This window comes from Agelaius tricolor, unplaced genomic scaffold (assembly GCF_023055355.1).
Source record: "Agelaius tricolor isolate 1412-34295 unplaced genomic scaffold, bAgeTri1.0.p SCAF_19, whole genome shotgun sequence".
In the NCBI taxonomy this organism is placed as follows: Eukaryota; Metazoa; Chordata; class Aves; order Passeriformes; family Icteridae; genus Agelaius; species Agelaius tricolor.
This window is the reverse complement of record NW_027269279.1, coordinates 8297130-8309634: the sequence shown is the minus strand read 5'-3', so window position 1 is coordinate 8309634 and position 12505 is coordinate 8297130. Positions and strand designations below refer to the sequence as shown.

Sequence of the window (12505 nt, the reverse complement as noted above, 5' to 3'; positions counted from 1 at the left end):
CCTCTCTTTCACCTACTGCAAAAGCTGGACCAGTAAAATGCTCTCCGCTGAATTTTACAGAGGGACAAGGATGGCATAAACAGATGTCTCTGGAAATCCAACCTTAATACTCACCAGTTCATAGCCCCCAAGCCATTCCCACATTTCTGTGGTGCCATTTGTTGCAGGCTTTTTCCTGAATAAAACACTTCAAAACTCTCCTGGGGACAAGCAGAAGCCCAACTTCTGTTTCAAGCCCTCTGCCAGAGTTCATTCTCTGGGTCACTGTCATTCCTCCTAACCTAATAAATTTTCCAAGCTGATTAATTCAGCTTCTGGTAACAAGTGGTTGTGTGGGAGGCTGGGATGCAGCACTGGGCACTGGCTCCCCCTGCACAGGAGCCCCAGCTGGCAGCAGCACAGGGCTGCAGGCAGGGGAGGTGCTGCAAGCTCTGACAAAACGCTGCTGCTCCCCAGCTCTACAAAGCAGCCTCTGAGAGTGTGCTGTCCCTCCGAGGTACAGAGATGAAAAAACCAAGATGTGAAGAACTTAAATATTTCATCACAGACTTTTCTCCATTTTGTTCTTCATTTACACTGGTAAGTTACACTTTTAAACGGAAAAAAAAAATTAAAATATTCTTTGTTGGGATGTCAGAGTGCACCTACTTCCACTCCCTACCTCCCAGGAGTGATGAATAAATATCACCTAAATGGGTCTCCACTGGGAGTGAATGTTGTGTCCACAGAGCTCCTCCATGAGCCACAGGCCATTTGCAGGAATATTTCTCTGGGATTCGAAGCTGGGCTTTTTTGTTAACAAAAAGAACTGCACTCACCTCCTGAATGAGTAGCTGTGTGTGCTGAAGAAGCAGATGCTCTTTCAGAGCCATCTGAACCACTGCAGGACAGGGACATCACAAGCTCATGTCTGAGCACTGCCATGCAGACCTTCAGCCAGACATGCCAGGCCATGGCAGGGCTCTTGGCGTGGCATCCTCAGGGAAGGAGAGGGGCTGTGGGCAGAGAAACCAGAGTTAACCATGATCACTGTTTTATAGAGGAGTTTTCTTCTTTTACAGGGGAAGAAAGATGAGATGGGGAAGAAAGGTCAAGCTAATAATGGAGCAGGGGAATAACAATGGAATATAAAAAAATAGCTTATGTCATAAAAAACTCAATCTTTCCTTTGGAATCAGTGCCTGAAGTAGGAGTTGTCCAGTGTGTTTACACCACCTTTCTAAACAATCCTGGGATTCAAGGAGAGGATATTGTCCCCAAACAGCTTTCCAAAGGGCTGTTGCACAACTGCAGCTTCAAAGGGTAACCAGCAGCAGTCAGCTGAACACTTCATCTGTACAAACTCCAACACCATTCGGGTGAGCACAGAAAACATCAAAATCCCCTGTATACAATAGAAGAGCCTGGAGAAGGGCTCAATGGCTTGGACCAGGAAGGACCATTCAATAGTTAGTATCAGTTATTTATGTATGACCCCTTCCAATGGTCACTGAACTCTCTGGTAGTGCTTTCAAGGCTTCTTGGCTCTCTCCTACTTCAGCTCTGTGTCAAGAGCAGAGTTTGGCACTTAAAACTACCTGCCTTCATCAAGGGGCTGAAAACAGCGACCTCCAGAACTCCCTTTTAGCCTCAATTTTTTATGATTCTAGGAAAAATCCATTTGCTTTCAGTGAAATCTAACACTGAGATTTTTAAAGGGATGTCAGATTTAGGTTACCATATCACAAAGAACTTAGAAGAACATTTGGTTCCTAAATCCCATGCACTCTAACAATTCCCTGGTCATTTTTTAAAGGTCAGTGTAATTTTTCCTTAGCCCTAATGATCATAAGTGAAAGTTAGAAACCCTGCTGCTCAGTGCCCAGGAACCAGCCCCAGTGCTCTTACTGGTCCCTTTTAGTGCTATAAACTCATTGCTAATTGCAGCAGTGACACAACTGGAAGTGCTAAGGGGAGATTATTGTAGCTGCAAAATGCCACTGTGCTGGCTGAAGCACTCTGCAGGATCTAATGCCTCGATTAAGCTTTCCAACATCTGCTCAGAGTGCAGCACAAGGGGGCTGGAGCCTGGCACTGCTGCTGTGAAATCACGGCAGCACTGGGAAATTCCAGTCTGTAACCACTGCAGGGAAGGGCCTGTGGCTCCACAGCTGTGGGGGAACGTGGGCCATGGGCAGGAGTCACAGCCTCTGCTGAGAGATGCCCTGGGCTTTGTGTCTGAAGCTCTGCTGCCACTGCAGCAGGTCCTGCAGAGGGGAAGGCAAAGCTCAGGCTGTGCCAGCCAGGAGGGGACAGATGGAGCAGCTCGAGAGCTACAGGGGGGATCTCCCCATGCTGGACACTGCACAGGCACTTGCCACCCCACAGGAGGGTGATGTGGCTCCTTGAGCCTGTTCATCTCACACCAGGGGCAGCCTGTGTGCTGCACACATGAAATCAGAGCAGGCTGGGCTGCTCCAGCTGGGGATTTGCTCGTCTGGAATGTCAAATGCAAGAGGCCACTGACACCACAGATCACAAAATGGTACAAACTCCTGCTTTCCCCTTCTTCTGACACCACATTGTTTGGCAGAATGGTCTGCAGAAAGAGGCCTGTGGCTGGCAGATGACCTGAACATCTGGCCAGAGATGTTCATGTACCAGGCAAGGCACATGTAGCTACAGGAACTCAGTGCAGAGGCACTCAGTGCGTTAGAGACCAAAGATCTAAATGCAAAACAAAATGCTTTTCCCAATACTGATTTTACCCCAAGAGGGTAAGGTACTCCAGCAACTCATCTTGTGTGTGCATGGTGTGCTCAGGTGGTGCATGATCCAGACAACAGAGACAAATAATCCAGGATCCAGAAAAGGAAATGACATTTTCAAAGCAATTTTTAATTATTTCATACATATGTTTGAACTTTCAGACTGCCCTGGGAAGGTAAGCTAAAACCCACAACTTCTTCCCATTGCCCCTTGCTGCATTTAACCTTCACTGAGGGAAAAAATACCCACAGTAATCCCATCAAGAAGTTGCTCTTACCTAGTGAAGGGAAAACTGCATGATTACGAAGCTAGAAAAGGTAAAAAATTGTAGAGTTACAAACACTTAAAATGCCTGCAAGGAAGCAGCTGGGCTTAATGTTGAAAATTATCAACCAAGTGCATTTCCAGTGAAAAGCCTTCGTATTCTGCAGGATTACAAGCCCAAAAGCTCAGTACTTAGAGTTTGCCTGGATACTCTACAAACACATATGTAACCATACAATTAATTCCTTTTTAAGTGTACTGCACAAGAATTTCTAGGGTGAGCTACCGATTTCCATAATCCTAAATCACTTCTTCCAGTGGGATTTTCAGGATGGAAAGCTGCCCATCACCAGCAGTTAGGGGGTGCCTGACCCCTCACAAACAGTGTCAGCAGAAAGACCACAAAGTGATAGATGAATCCATCTGAACATAATGAGAATTGGCAGGAACCTTTCTCCAGCCTGTTGCTGTGCAAGCAGAGCCCACCCTTCCCTGTGCTCCAGGGCACTGGCTCTGGTTTCATGTTCTCATGCTGTCCCAGCAGCTGCCCGGAGCACAGCCAAGCCTCCCCCACGTTTGGAGCCAGAGGCAGATGTGCCGAATTACTGTGAGAGCCTGATCTTGAGGGGTTTCCAGGGTGGTTGGAAGCTGAAAGCAATGAAAATTTAAAGAGTTTTTGCCTGCTTGAGACTTTCACCCTCCTGTTTGAAAAGTGAATGAGGTAAATTCACTTGGAAAAAATATATATATACGTGACACTTTCTTCTCCTTTCTTCACATGACTCCTGTAGCTTTCCTCATTCCAAAACCACCTTTTTTTCCATTTTCTCACGGACAATCCTGGCTTCACTGTGCCCTTTCCATAGACTCTCTGAGCCCATCACTCCCTCTTTTCTCCTTACCCCTTTCAATCTGGTTAAATTTACTTTTTCCTCACAGACCATTTCCAAGCAGTCTTTCCTCACCTTTCCATATTCTCATTCTCCAGTTATTTTTAAAACTCAATCAAAACACAAGGCTTTTTTTCTAGGACTTTAACTATTTTGTTTTCCCCATTTCCCTGTGGTTTTTTTCTCCTGTTAGGTGCTTTCCAGTGCTATTTGCATGAGAAACACCAGACACTGAGCTGATCTCTGTTAAGCAATAGTGTCCAGCCTGAGAGTCACCCAGGTGTAAAGAATAATCCTCGACGTGCTGGTCTGGGCTCCAGCTCCCACTTGCACTCATGTACCCAGAAGGCAGCAGGACAGCAGCCTGCAGCCCATTTTGACTTTTCCTGACATTTTTCTCCCCATGAACCTATTCCAGTAATTTATCTAGGCACTGGCCCCACTTAATCCACAGCCTCTTCTGTCCATTGGACTGAACAAGAATTTATTTCCCATAAAAGTAATCTTAACTCTTTTGAAGGTTGCCACCTTTAAGAACAACTGACATGCCTCACTATGTATTACTGAGTTATTTCTTATCCTGCTGATCATTTGCCCAAAAGCTGAAACCAAGTACCCCAAAGGTATAACTAAAACATGAAGGAAATGCACCCAGAAGGAGTACACCTCTCAAAAATAGAATTTCAGGATGGTCAAGCTAACAAATTCTGGGAAAAGAAGAGAAACCATAGAACTACAGAGAAGAAAGGAAACCCTGGACTTCATTTTCTGATATTATAAGGTTATGAGGGAATGAGATTGGCCCAGCTTTCCAGAATGAGCAATGGGACAAGATGAAAAAGACTTTGCTGCGGTCTCACTGGCACAAACACTAGAATTTCCACAGATGAATGAAGAAATAGAAGGTGGGAGGTGGTGTGTCATAGATGAAGAAAGATATCTGACCACATCTTAATCTTATCCAACACTATGTAGACAAGACCTGCCCCACAGACTCTGTGGGACACTGGTACACCCTCCTGAACCCACTGGAGGGACACCAGGAGCTGGCTCAGCCTTCTTTCCTCACTCTGGAAAGATGAGGCTGAGCAGAGCTCCCTGACCCAGCTGTGTCCTCAGCACTGACAGAAAGTGCAGACACCCAGCCTGAGTCATCTGCCAGCTGATGTAAGAGCATGGAGAGATTCCAGAGCTCCTGATGGAGACCAGGAATACCCACAGCAGGGAGAACTTCCATGAGATCCTTCCTGAGTCCTTCTTGGAGTGACAGAAGTTCAAACTGGACAGGAAAGGGTGCTAAAATTATTCATGTATGTGATGCAGTCAGAGACATCTGGGTTTGGATGGGTGCATCGTCATGGGCAGGTGACTGCTCACTTCTTAATAGGGTGAGGGGCACAAGGAGGAGGGAACAGGCAGCTGTGTGTGCTATTCCATGCCCCAGCATCTCCTGACAGTGAGCTGGTGGCCTCCCAGGCACACCTGGTGGGGTTCTCTCACATTTTCACAAGCTTTGTTTTTCAGGAGCAGTGTCATGACTGGTGCACACACAGATCCATGGAGGCAGGTCATCCAGAGGGGTCACCACCCAAAGAGAAGAGATGAGAAAAGACAAGGGTAGAGCCAGGTAGATGGAAGACTGCAAAGAAATTACAAGTGATGCATTAATTAACATGCCATCAAGCATTTCCATCACAGGAGCAGCTGAGGCACTGTCAGGTTGGTGGGGAGGTTGTGGAGAACAAGCTGAGAGCTTGAACAGATTTCAGAGAACAATTGCTTGCAACAGGCACATCAGTTTTGGAGAAACACATGCCAGCAGTCCCTGGAGGTCCAGGCAACACCCAGGCGTTACTGCTGGATTAAAAATTTCATGTTGAAACACATGAGTTCAACCCTGGGGAAAAAAAAAAAAAGTTGCAAATGCCCATCTTAGCTCTCATATTAAAAGCCCTTGATGAAGAGGGAGGAAAAAATATATTATATTTGTGCTTGAACCAAAATGGGACAAGTCCCACTCCTCCCCCACAGAGCACACACACTGGGTGTCAGGCTGTCCTGCAGCAGCAGCCACAGTGAATATAAATGCCATGAGTTGAGGAGATTTATAGCAAACCTTTCAAAGCCCACCAACTACTGTAGTTAACATACAGACTGCTGTTAATGCAACTGTGTAATTTAAGCCTCAAACTTTTCCTTAGCCAGAGAATTCAAATAAATTTTTAAAAACCCCACACATAAACTCTGCCAAAATTAAGACTTACAAATAAAAGTTATCAGATGTTCAAGCCAAATTTGCACACGCAGTGAGCAGATACCTTGAAGTCAAGGTTACTTTATGAAGCCAGGAGAACATGAAGGAATGGTGGGGCTGTGGGAAGTTTTATCTGGGCCATTTAATTGGGGTGTGTTTGGTTTGGTCCCCTCTCAGTGCCTGCCATGCCAGCTGGCACAGAACCGCAGCAGCCCTGCAGCCTCCTCCCAGCGCCTGCAACGCTGCCAGACACATGGGCCCTGCCCTATGGCCCTGCCAAGGGCTCCAGGCACGGCCCTCAGACACACAGCCCAGCCCCATGGCCCTGCCAGAGCTCCAGGCACGGCCCTCAGACACACAGCCCAGCCCCATGGCCCTGCCAGAGCTCCAGGCACAGCACTCAGACACACAGCCCAGCCCCATGGCCCTGCCAGAGCTCCAGGCAGGGCCCTCAGACACACAGGCCCAGCCCCATGGCCCTGCCAGAGCTCCAGGCATGGCCCTCAGACACACAGCCCAGCCCCATGGCCCTCTGAAAGCCCTCAGACACACAGCCCAGCCCCATGGCCCTGCCAAGGGCTCCAGGCACGGCCCTCAGACACACAGCCCAGCCCCATGGCCCTCTGAAAGCTCCAGGCAGGGCCCTCAGACACACAGCCCAGCCCCATGGCCCTCTGAAAGCCCTCAGACACACAGCCCAGCCCCATGGCCCTGCCAGAGCTCCAGGCAGGGCCTCTGAGGGTCTGCAGAGCCTGGAGCAGCAGGGAAGGGCCAGCATGGCAGGGACATGGCCCCTGCTCCAAGAGGGGACGTGTCCTCAGGGGTGTCTGCCAGCACTCGCTGCTCCCATCTCGCTCCCACAGAGCACCCAGCAGCAGCCAGGGATCCCCATCACTGCCACTGCCACAGAGCACCCAGCAGCAGCCAGGGATCCACATCACTGCCACTGCCACAGAGCACCCAGCAGCAGCCAGGGATCCACATCACTGACACTGCCAGAGCACCCAGCAGCAGCCAGGGATCCACATCACTGCCACTGCCACAGAACACCCAGCAGCAGCCAGGGATTCACATCACTGACACACCCTGAGCAAGGCAGGCCTGGGACAAACTCAGGAAAAGCCACAGAGAGAAGCCAGGGAGCAGCACCCCTGCTCAGGAGGGACAAAGCTACCAGAGATTAGTATTTCATGGCACTTTGGATAAACAATGAGAAAATGAGAGCATCCCAGTGAACCTGGGCTGTGAGAAGATTGCTCCACTTAGGAAGGTGGGGTGAGTTTTGCAGTGGGAAGTTTAAAATACTCAGAAAGGCAGCTGCCAGGGTTATGTGGCTCGCTTAGGTTGCTGTAGATTTTTTCTTATCTGCCAATGAAATTTCCCAGTGCCTTTAGCTAAATTAAAAACAAGAAGCCAAAGAAACAAACACCCTGCCCATCTGTGCCTCTCATCACGCCCTTCACAGAAACACAGCAATTAGTATTTTCCCTTTCAAACATCCTCAAAGGTCAGACCCCTTCTCCCTCAGTCACCACCACGCCAGGCAGAGCCCTCTGCTCATTTCCCAACACTGAGACCAACATTTGGCATCTGAATTGCTTTCAAGAGGGCATCAAGACTTTCAGAACCTGCCACTTCCCTTAAGGCTATTTCAAGGGGATCCCAGAATGTTTAGAAATTGAAACTATGCCATGAAGTGGCAATTCATGAAAGAATCACTGCAGGAAGCACCTTCAAAACTAGAGCAGTGAGCCCATCACTAGGCATAGATGAAGCTTCAAGTGCTATAAAATGCCCTTTGAGTAATTTCCCCACAGGTCAGTAGGCTTCAGCCTGCAGAATTGCTATGAAATGATAAGTAGCTCCCACCTGGCAAATGTGAGCGAACAGACGGCACCTCGACAGGAGAGCAGCGAGGCTGGTTGAGGTTCCTTCTTGCTTGGCAGGTTTCCAGGTGTGAAATTCAAGAGTGCAGCTTTCCACTCTGCCTTGCTTTAGTCAGCAGTGCCATTCTGTACCCTCTATGGACCTGTGGCCCTTTCCTGAGTCCTTTCCCATGTGTCATTCCTGGGAGCCTAAGAAATGGTTAAATATCTGTGAGTGAAGGATGCTGTTGGCAAGGGGTGACACCTGCCCTTCAGTATGCACACCCTGCTCCCACTGTCAAGGTGGATCAATGTTTAATGCAGCAGCCTTGACAGAGTGCTGCTAATAAAGATGTAGAGAGCAAACAACAAAAACATCTGAAATAGCAAGGCCACGTCACAGCTTGCTCTTCAGAGATCTGAGCCACTCTGCAGTGAATTTATGGGAGGCATCTTGAAAATGTATGAATAAAGGCCCCATCCTGCATCTGTGCCTCAGGTAATGTTCCCCACTTCCAACCACAGCTCAGGGCAGTGTGGACCCCACTTGTCCTGACCTCTGGTACATGAGGAAGAGGGGACAGTGGCACTGGTGTCCCTGCACTCTGTTCCTGACACTGACAGTGCTGGGCTGTAGGTAGAGCACATTCCCTGGCCAGTGTGGGAGAGGTGAGAAAAACCATACACACACTCCTCTTTCTTTTGTACAGGTTACCTTCTTGAATAAGTTGTCTTTCACAATTTGCTTTCCTATTAGAATATCTGTTTGTCCAGGCCAAACAAGCCCTCAGGCCCATAAGTTTATCAACACAAACAACACAGCTAATTCTTTGCCTTTAAGGCACCATGCTCTTTGAGCAGTTTACTAATATTGATAAATAAGGTTTTATTCTCTGTATTAAGAACAAAAAATCTCCACAGATTTTTTTTTTTTCAGTCCAGGGATTTATCCAGACATCTGGATGCTTTTTTGCAATTTCTCCAGATTTTCTTGGCCAGTACATTTTGCTGGAAATCATGAGATTTCCAATGGATTTTTGGTTTTCATCCAATTGGAAATACAGCAAGTGGAGTTTTTCCCTCCCAGCCTTCCAGGACTTCTAGTTCATGTGCTGGCTGGAATCAGCATATATAGAGGGGCATAAAAAGAAAGCCTTGATTAAGAAAAGCTGAGGAAATATTTGTACTTCAAAGGTATCTTTCCAGCTTGGGGTGATGGTTCTAATTAGTTTCTAATGAAGCAAAGCTGATGAAGCCCTGCTTTGTGGGACTGTTTCGATGACCGTTCACTGCAGACTAGGACACTGAGGAGGGAAGACCCAGGCCTGTGCCAAGCTCATGCTTACGATCAGATAGTGTGTCTGATGGGTATCTGAATTACCCAGTTCTTAATTAGAGATGGTTATTAGCTCAGTGTCTGAGCCTCTCCATCTCCAGCCTCCAGGTCTCTCTCAAGGACACCTGCTGGGACTGCTTTTGCCACCTACTTTGCAGCATGAATGGAGGGCAAGAAGATGACTGCACTGAGCTCAATGGTGTTTTCTGTCATGCCACCCTCCCACAAAAGGATGGAGGAAAGGGGAACAATGGAAAGGGAGTAAATTGTGGTGATGGGGGGGCAAGGCAGAGATCAGAAACTCTCATGTGGCAAAAAAGGAGATAGTAAAAGGAGGAGGAGATGGAGGAGATATGGTCTGAGACAATGGAATAATCTCCATACACGTGGCCTTTTTCTACCTTTCTCCAAAATCAGCCTAAATCTGGAAAGATACAGTAAAAGATAAAGGACCAAATCCAAACAGGACAGAGTAGGAGAAAAAAAAAATCAAGGTCAAACTGCAGGAGCAAGTGAAGCACCATGCCAAAGTGGGGAAAAGCATGGGCCATTTGGTGAGAAGTTGTCTCCTCCTAGAGAGGCACCACTGTTGGCTTGGTAGCACCCTGATGTCCCCTGTCCCCTGCAGCCATCAGCAGGTCAGCTCCAGCACAGCCACAGCCATCCCACAGCATAACCCTGCTGGAAACTCCTTCTCTGTGCACCAGTCCCACTTCCAGGAAATCTGCTTTTACTGCTCTTTGTAAAGACAGGATTCCAGGAAAACAGATGTCATGCACTTGGAAGAAATATTTAATTTCACCGGCGTGTGGTGAGCCCACAGTGAGTTTCAACCAGAGTGAGTGATAGAGAGTTTGCAAAACCTACTCTCTATAGAGCACAAAACTCCTCTGAAACTTTAACTGAGAATCACTCACAACATGTTTAAGGCTTCCAAATCCATCAAAGCTAACCAGAATTCATTAAGAGAGAAAATAAGATTGTAATTAATTAACTTATTGAAATTATGAATCAAGGACTACGCAGAAAAGGCTGTGCATCACTTTGCAAGTTATTCATTTAATCAAATAACTGGGCTGAAATATTTGCATTACTAATTGCACCAGAAAGTGCTGATCACAATGTTTAATAAATCCAAATTGTTAATTCTACAAACTCTATTTCAAGTCTGAGACATTTGTACATAAAGTTCCGCTGGTATAAAGGAAGTTTTGGGACTGTGTGCTCAGAAATTCCAACAAAAGATTCTTCCAAAGCACTCTAACACGTGGTCAGAGGAACAGCTGGAACCTCGCCCACATTATGCCACTCTTCTTCTGCAGAAGGTTCAGGACAAGGGGGTTGTTGTGACAACTCCTAAGCACAGCTTACAACCCAACAAGAGGACCCTGGCTCTGCAGTAACCACCAGCAATTAACCTTCACAGTTCCTGGTGAAATTAATCCTGGTAGCACCTCCCTAGGAAGAGCTGTTTCCAGAGGCACCACCCAAACCCTCAGCGGTGCCCCAGCTCCTGCACTCAGCCTGGCCCCACCGGAGCTGGGCTTTGGGGACATTGTCCTCGCAGCCCTGGGGTGTCGTGGCCGCTCCGAGCCCTCTCCTGCCCCGTGTCCTCTGCCACTCCCTCAGAGTGCCTGCGCTGCTGGCAGGGGCAGGCAGGAGCCACCTGGCCCCGGAGCAGCCTTTGGTAGCCCCCTCCCAGCCCACTCTGCTGCAGGGACTGGTTTTATTGCCTTGGATCCCAAACCCAGTGACAGCTCTCGTGATTTTTATGGGTTCAGGATCTGAATGTTTTATCAAGCTGTTACACTTCTCACTCCAGGCACATGGAAACACACCAGCCAAACTCATTTTCACTTTCTGGCAAACAAAGGTTCCTCTACTTTGCCTAAAACACCTTAATTTTATTTTGACTCTGCTATTTTCTACTATTATATCTCTGTTATTTCTGCTTTTCACGGATTTGGGACTTTTTGACTCTGTGGATAAAGCAGCAGAATGACAGTAACACTGAGGCATGAGGCCTCTCAAACTGCCTCAAATCAGAATAATTTAATTCAGCCATTTGATACAAATGCCAGATTATTAATATGCCAAGTACAGAGCTTCATTGCCTCAACTTTTCCCTGAGTTGCAGACATACTTTACAAGCAATAGACCTGTAAGGTTTTGTTTGGAGACACTGAGATGTAGTTTTTGCCCTTTTGTCTTTCCTGCTCTTTTTTTCCCCATAGATCTATTTGCTAAAATAAATTGAAATTGAGTAAAAGAATATAAGGCACAATTTATACTAGATATATCTGCAATTACTAACTCTGAATTAAACATATTCCTTCATGAATAATGAAGCAGAAATAGGCCAGAGGAAAAATGAGATAAGATCTTCAATCCATGTATTTTTAATTGCTTCATTATCTAAAATTTGGTATGAATAGCAGTGGATACAGTTTGCTGTTAATGCACAAAAAGAAATGAGAATTTTCAACCAAATCACAAAAGGCTATCAAAAATTAATTTTGTGTGCTGTGATCATTGAAAATGTAAGTGATTTTGTGGCAGAGTGACATAAAAAATACCATTTATATGCTAATAATGAACAAGTCATATTTTTTCATTTTGATGCAAAATAAATTTTATTTTCATTTTAATGAACTGTAATGAATTATAAGCTGTTTCTTTTTATCTTCAAGTAAAAGCTGGGGAAAAGATAATGGAAGGTTGACAAGAAGATTACCCCTGAATGAAAATAGGATGGAGCAGAGCATGACCCTTGCTTTGACCTGTTAAACTCCTCTGCTGACTTGGCAAAGCTGCCATTTAGGCCCAAGGCAAGCACTGCCCTTCATTGGACAAAAGAGAGAAAATCCTTCACCCTGGGTGGAAAAGCTCCACCTTTATTTCACACCAACACAAGCATCCTGAGAAGGGAATCTGCCATGCTCCCATCCACAGAGATGCAGCAGCTCCAAGCTCAGGGATAACTTCTGTATCCACAGATAAAAGCACAAGGTATGCTCATTGTATTGGCAGAACCCTAACTCTGAATTAAACATGTTCCTTCATGAATAATGGAACCCAAATAGGCCAGAGGTACTAAGGAATCTGATCCAAAGCCTGTTAAAGCCAATGAAATGTCTTGCATTGATGC

At 46.6% G+C, this 12505-nt stretch overlaps 1 long non-coding RNA gene across 1 annotated transcript in view; it reads right to left on the bottom strand.

Annotated features, from left to right (window-relative positions):
- The window catches only part of LOC139598156 (uncharacterized), a 73336-nt gene that overhangs the window by 40950 nt on the left and 19881 nt on the right, over positions 1 to 12505 (bottom strand). The window contains exon 2 of the long non-coding RNA XR_011681814.1: positions 819 to 995. This is a non-coding gene — a long non-coding RNA (uncharacterized lncRNA). The remainder of the gene's footprint in view (positions 1 to 818; positions 996 to 12505) is intronic.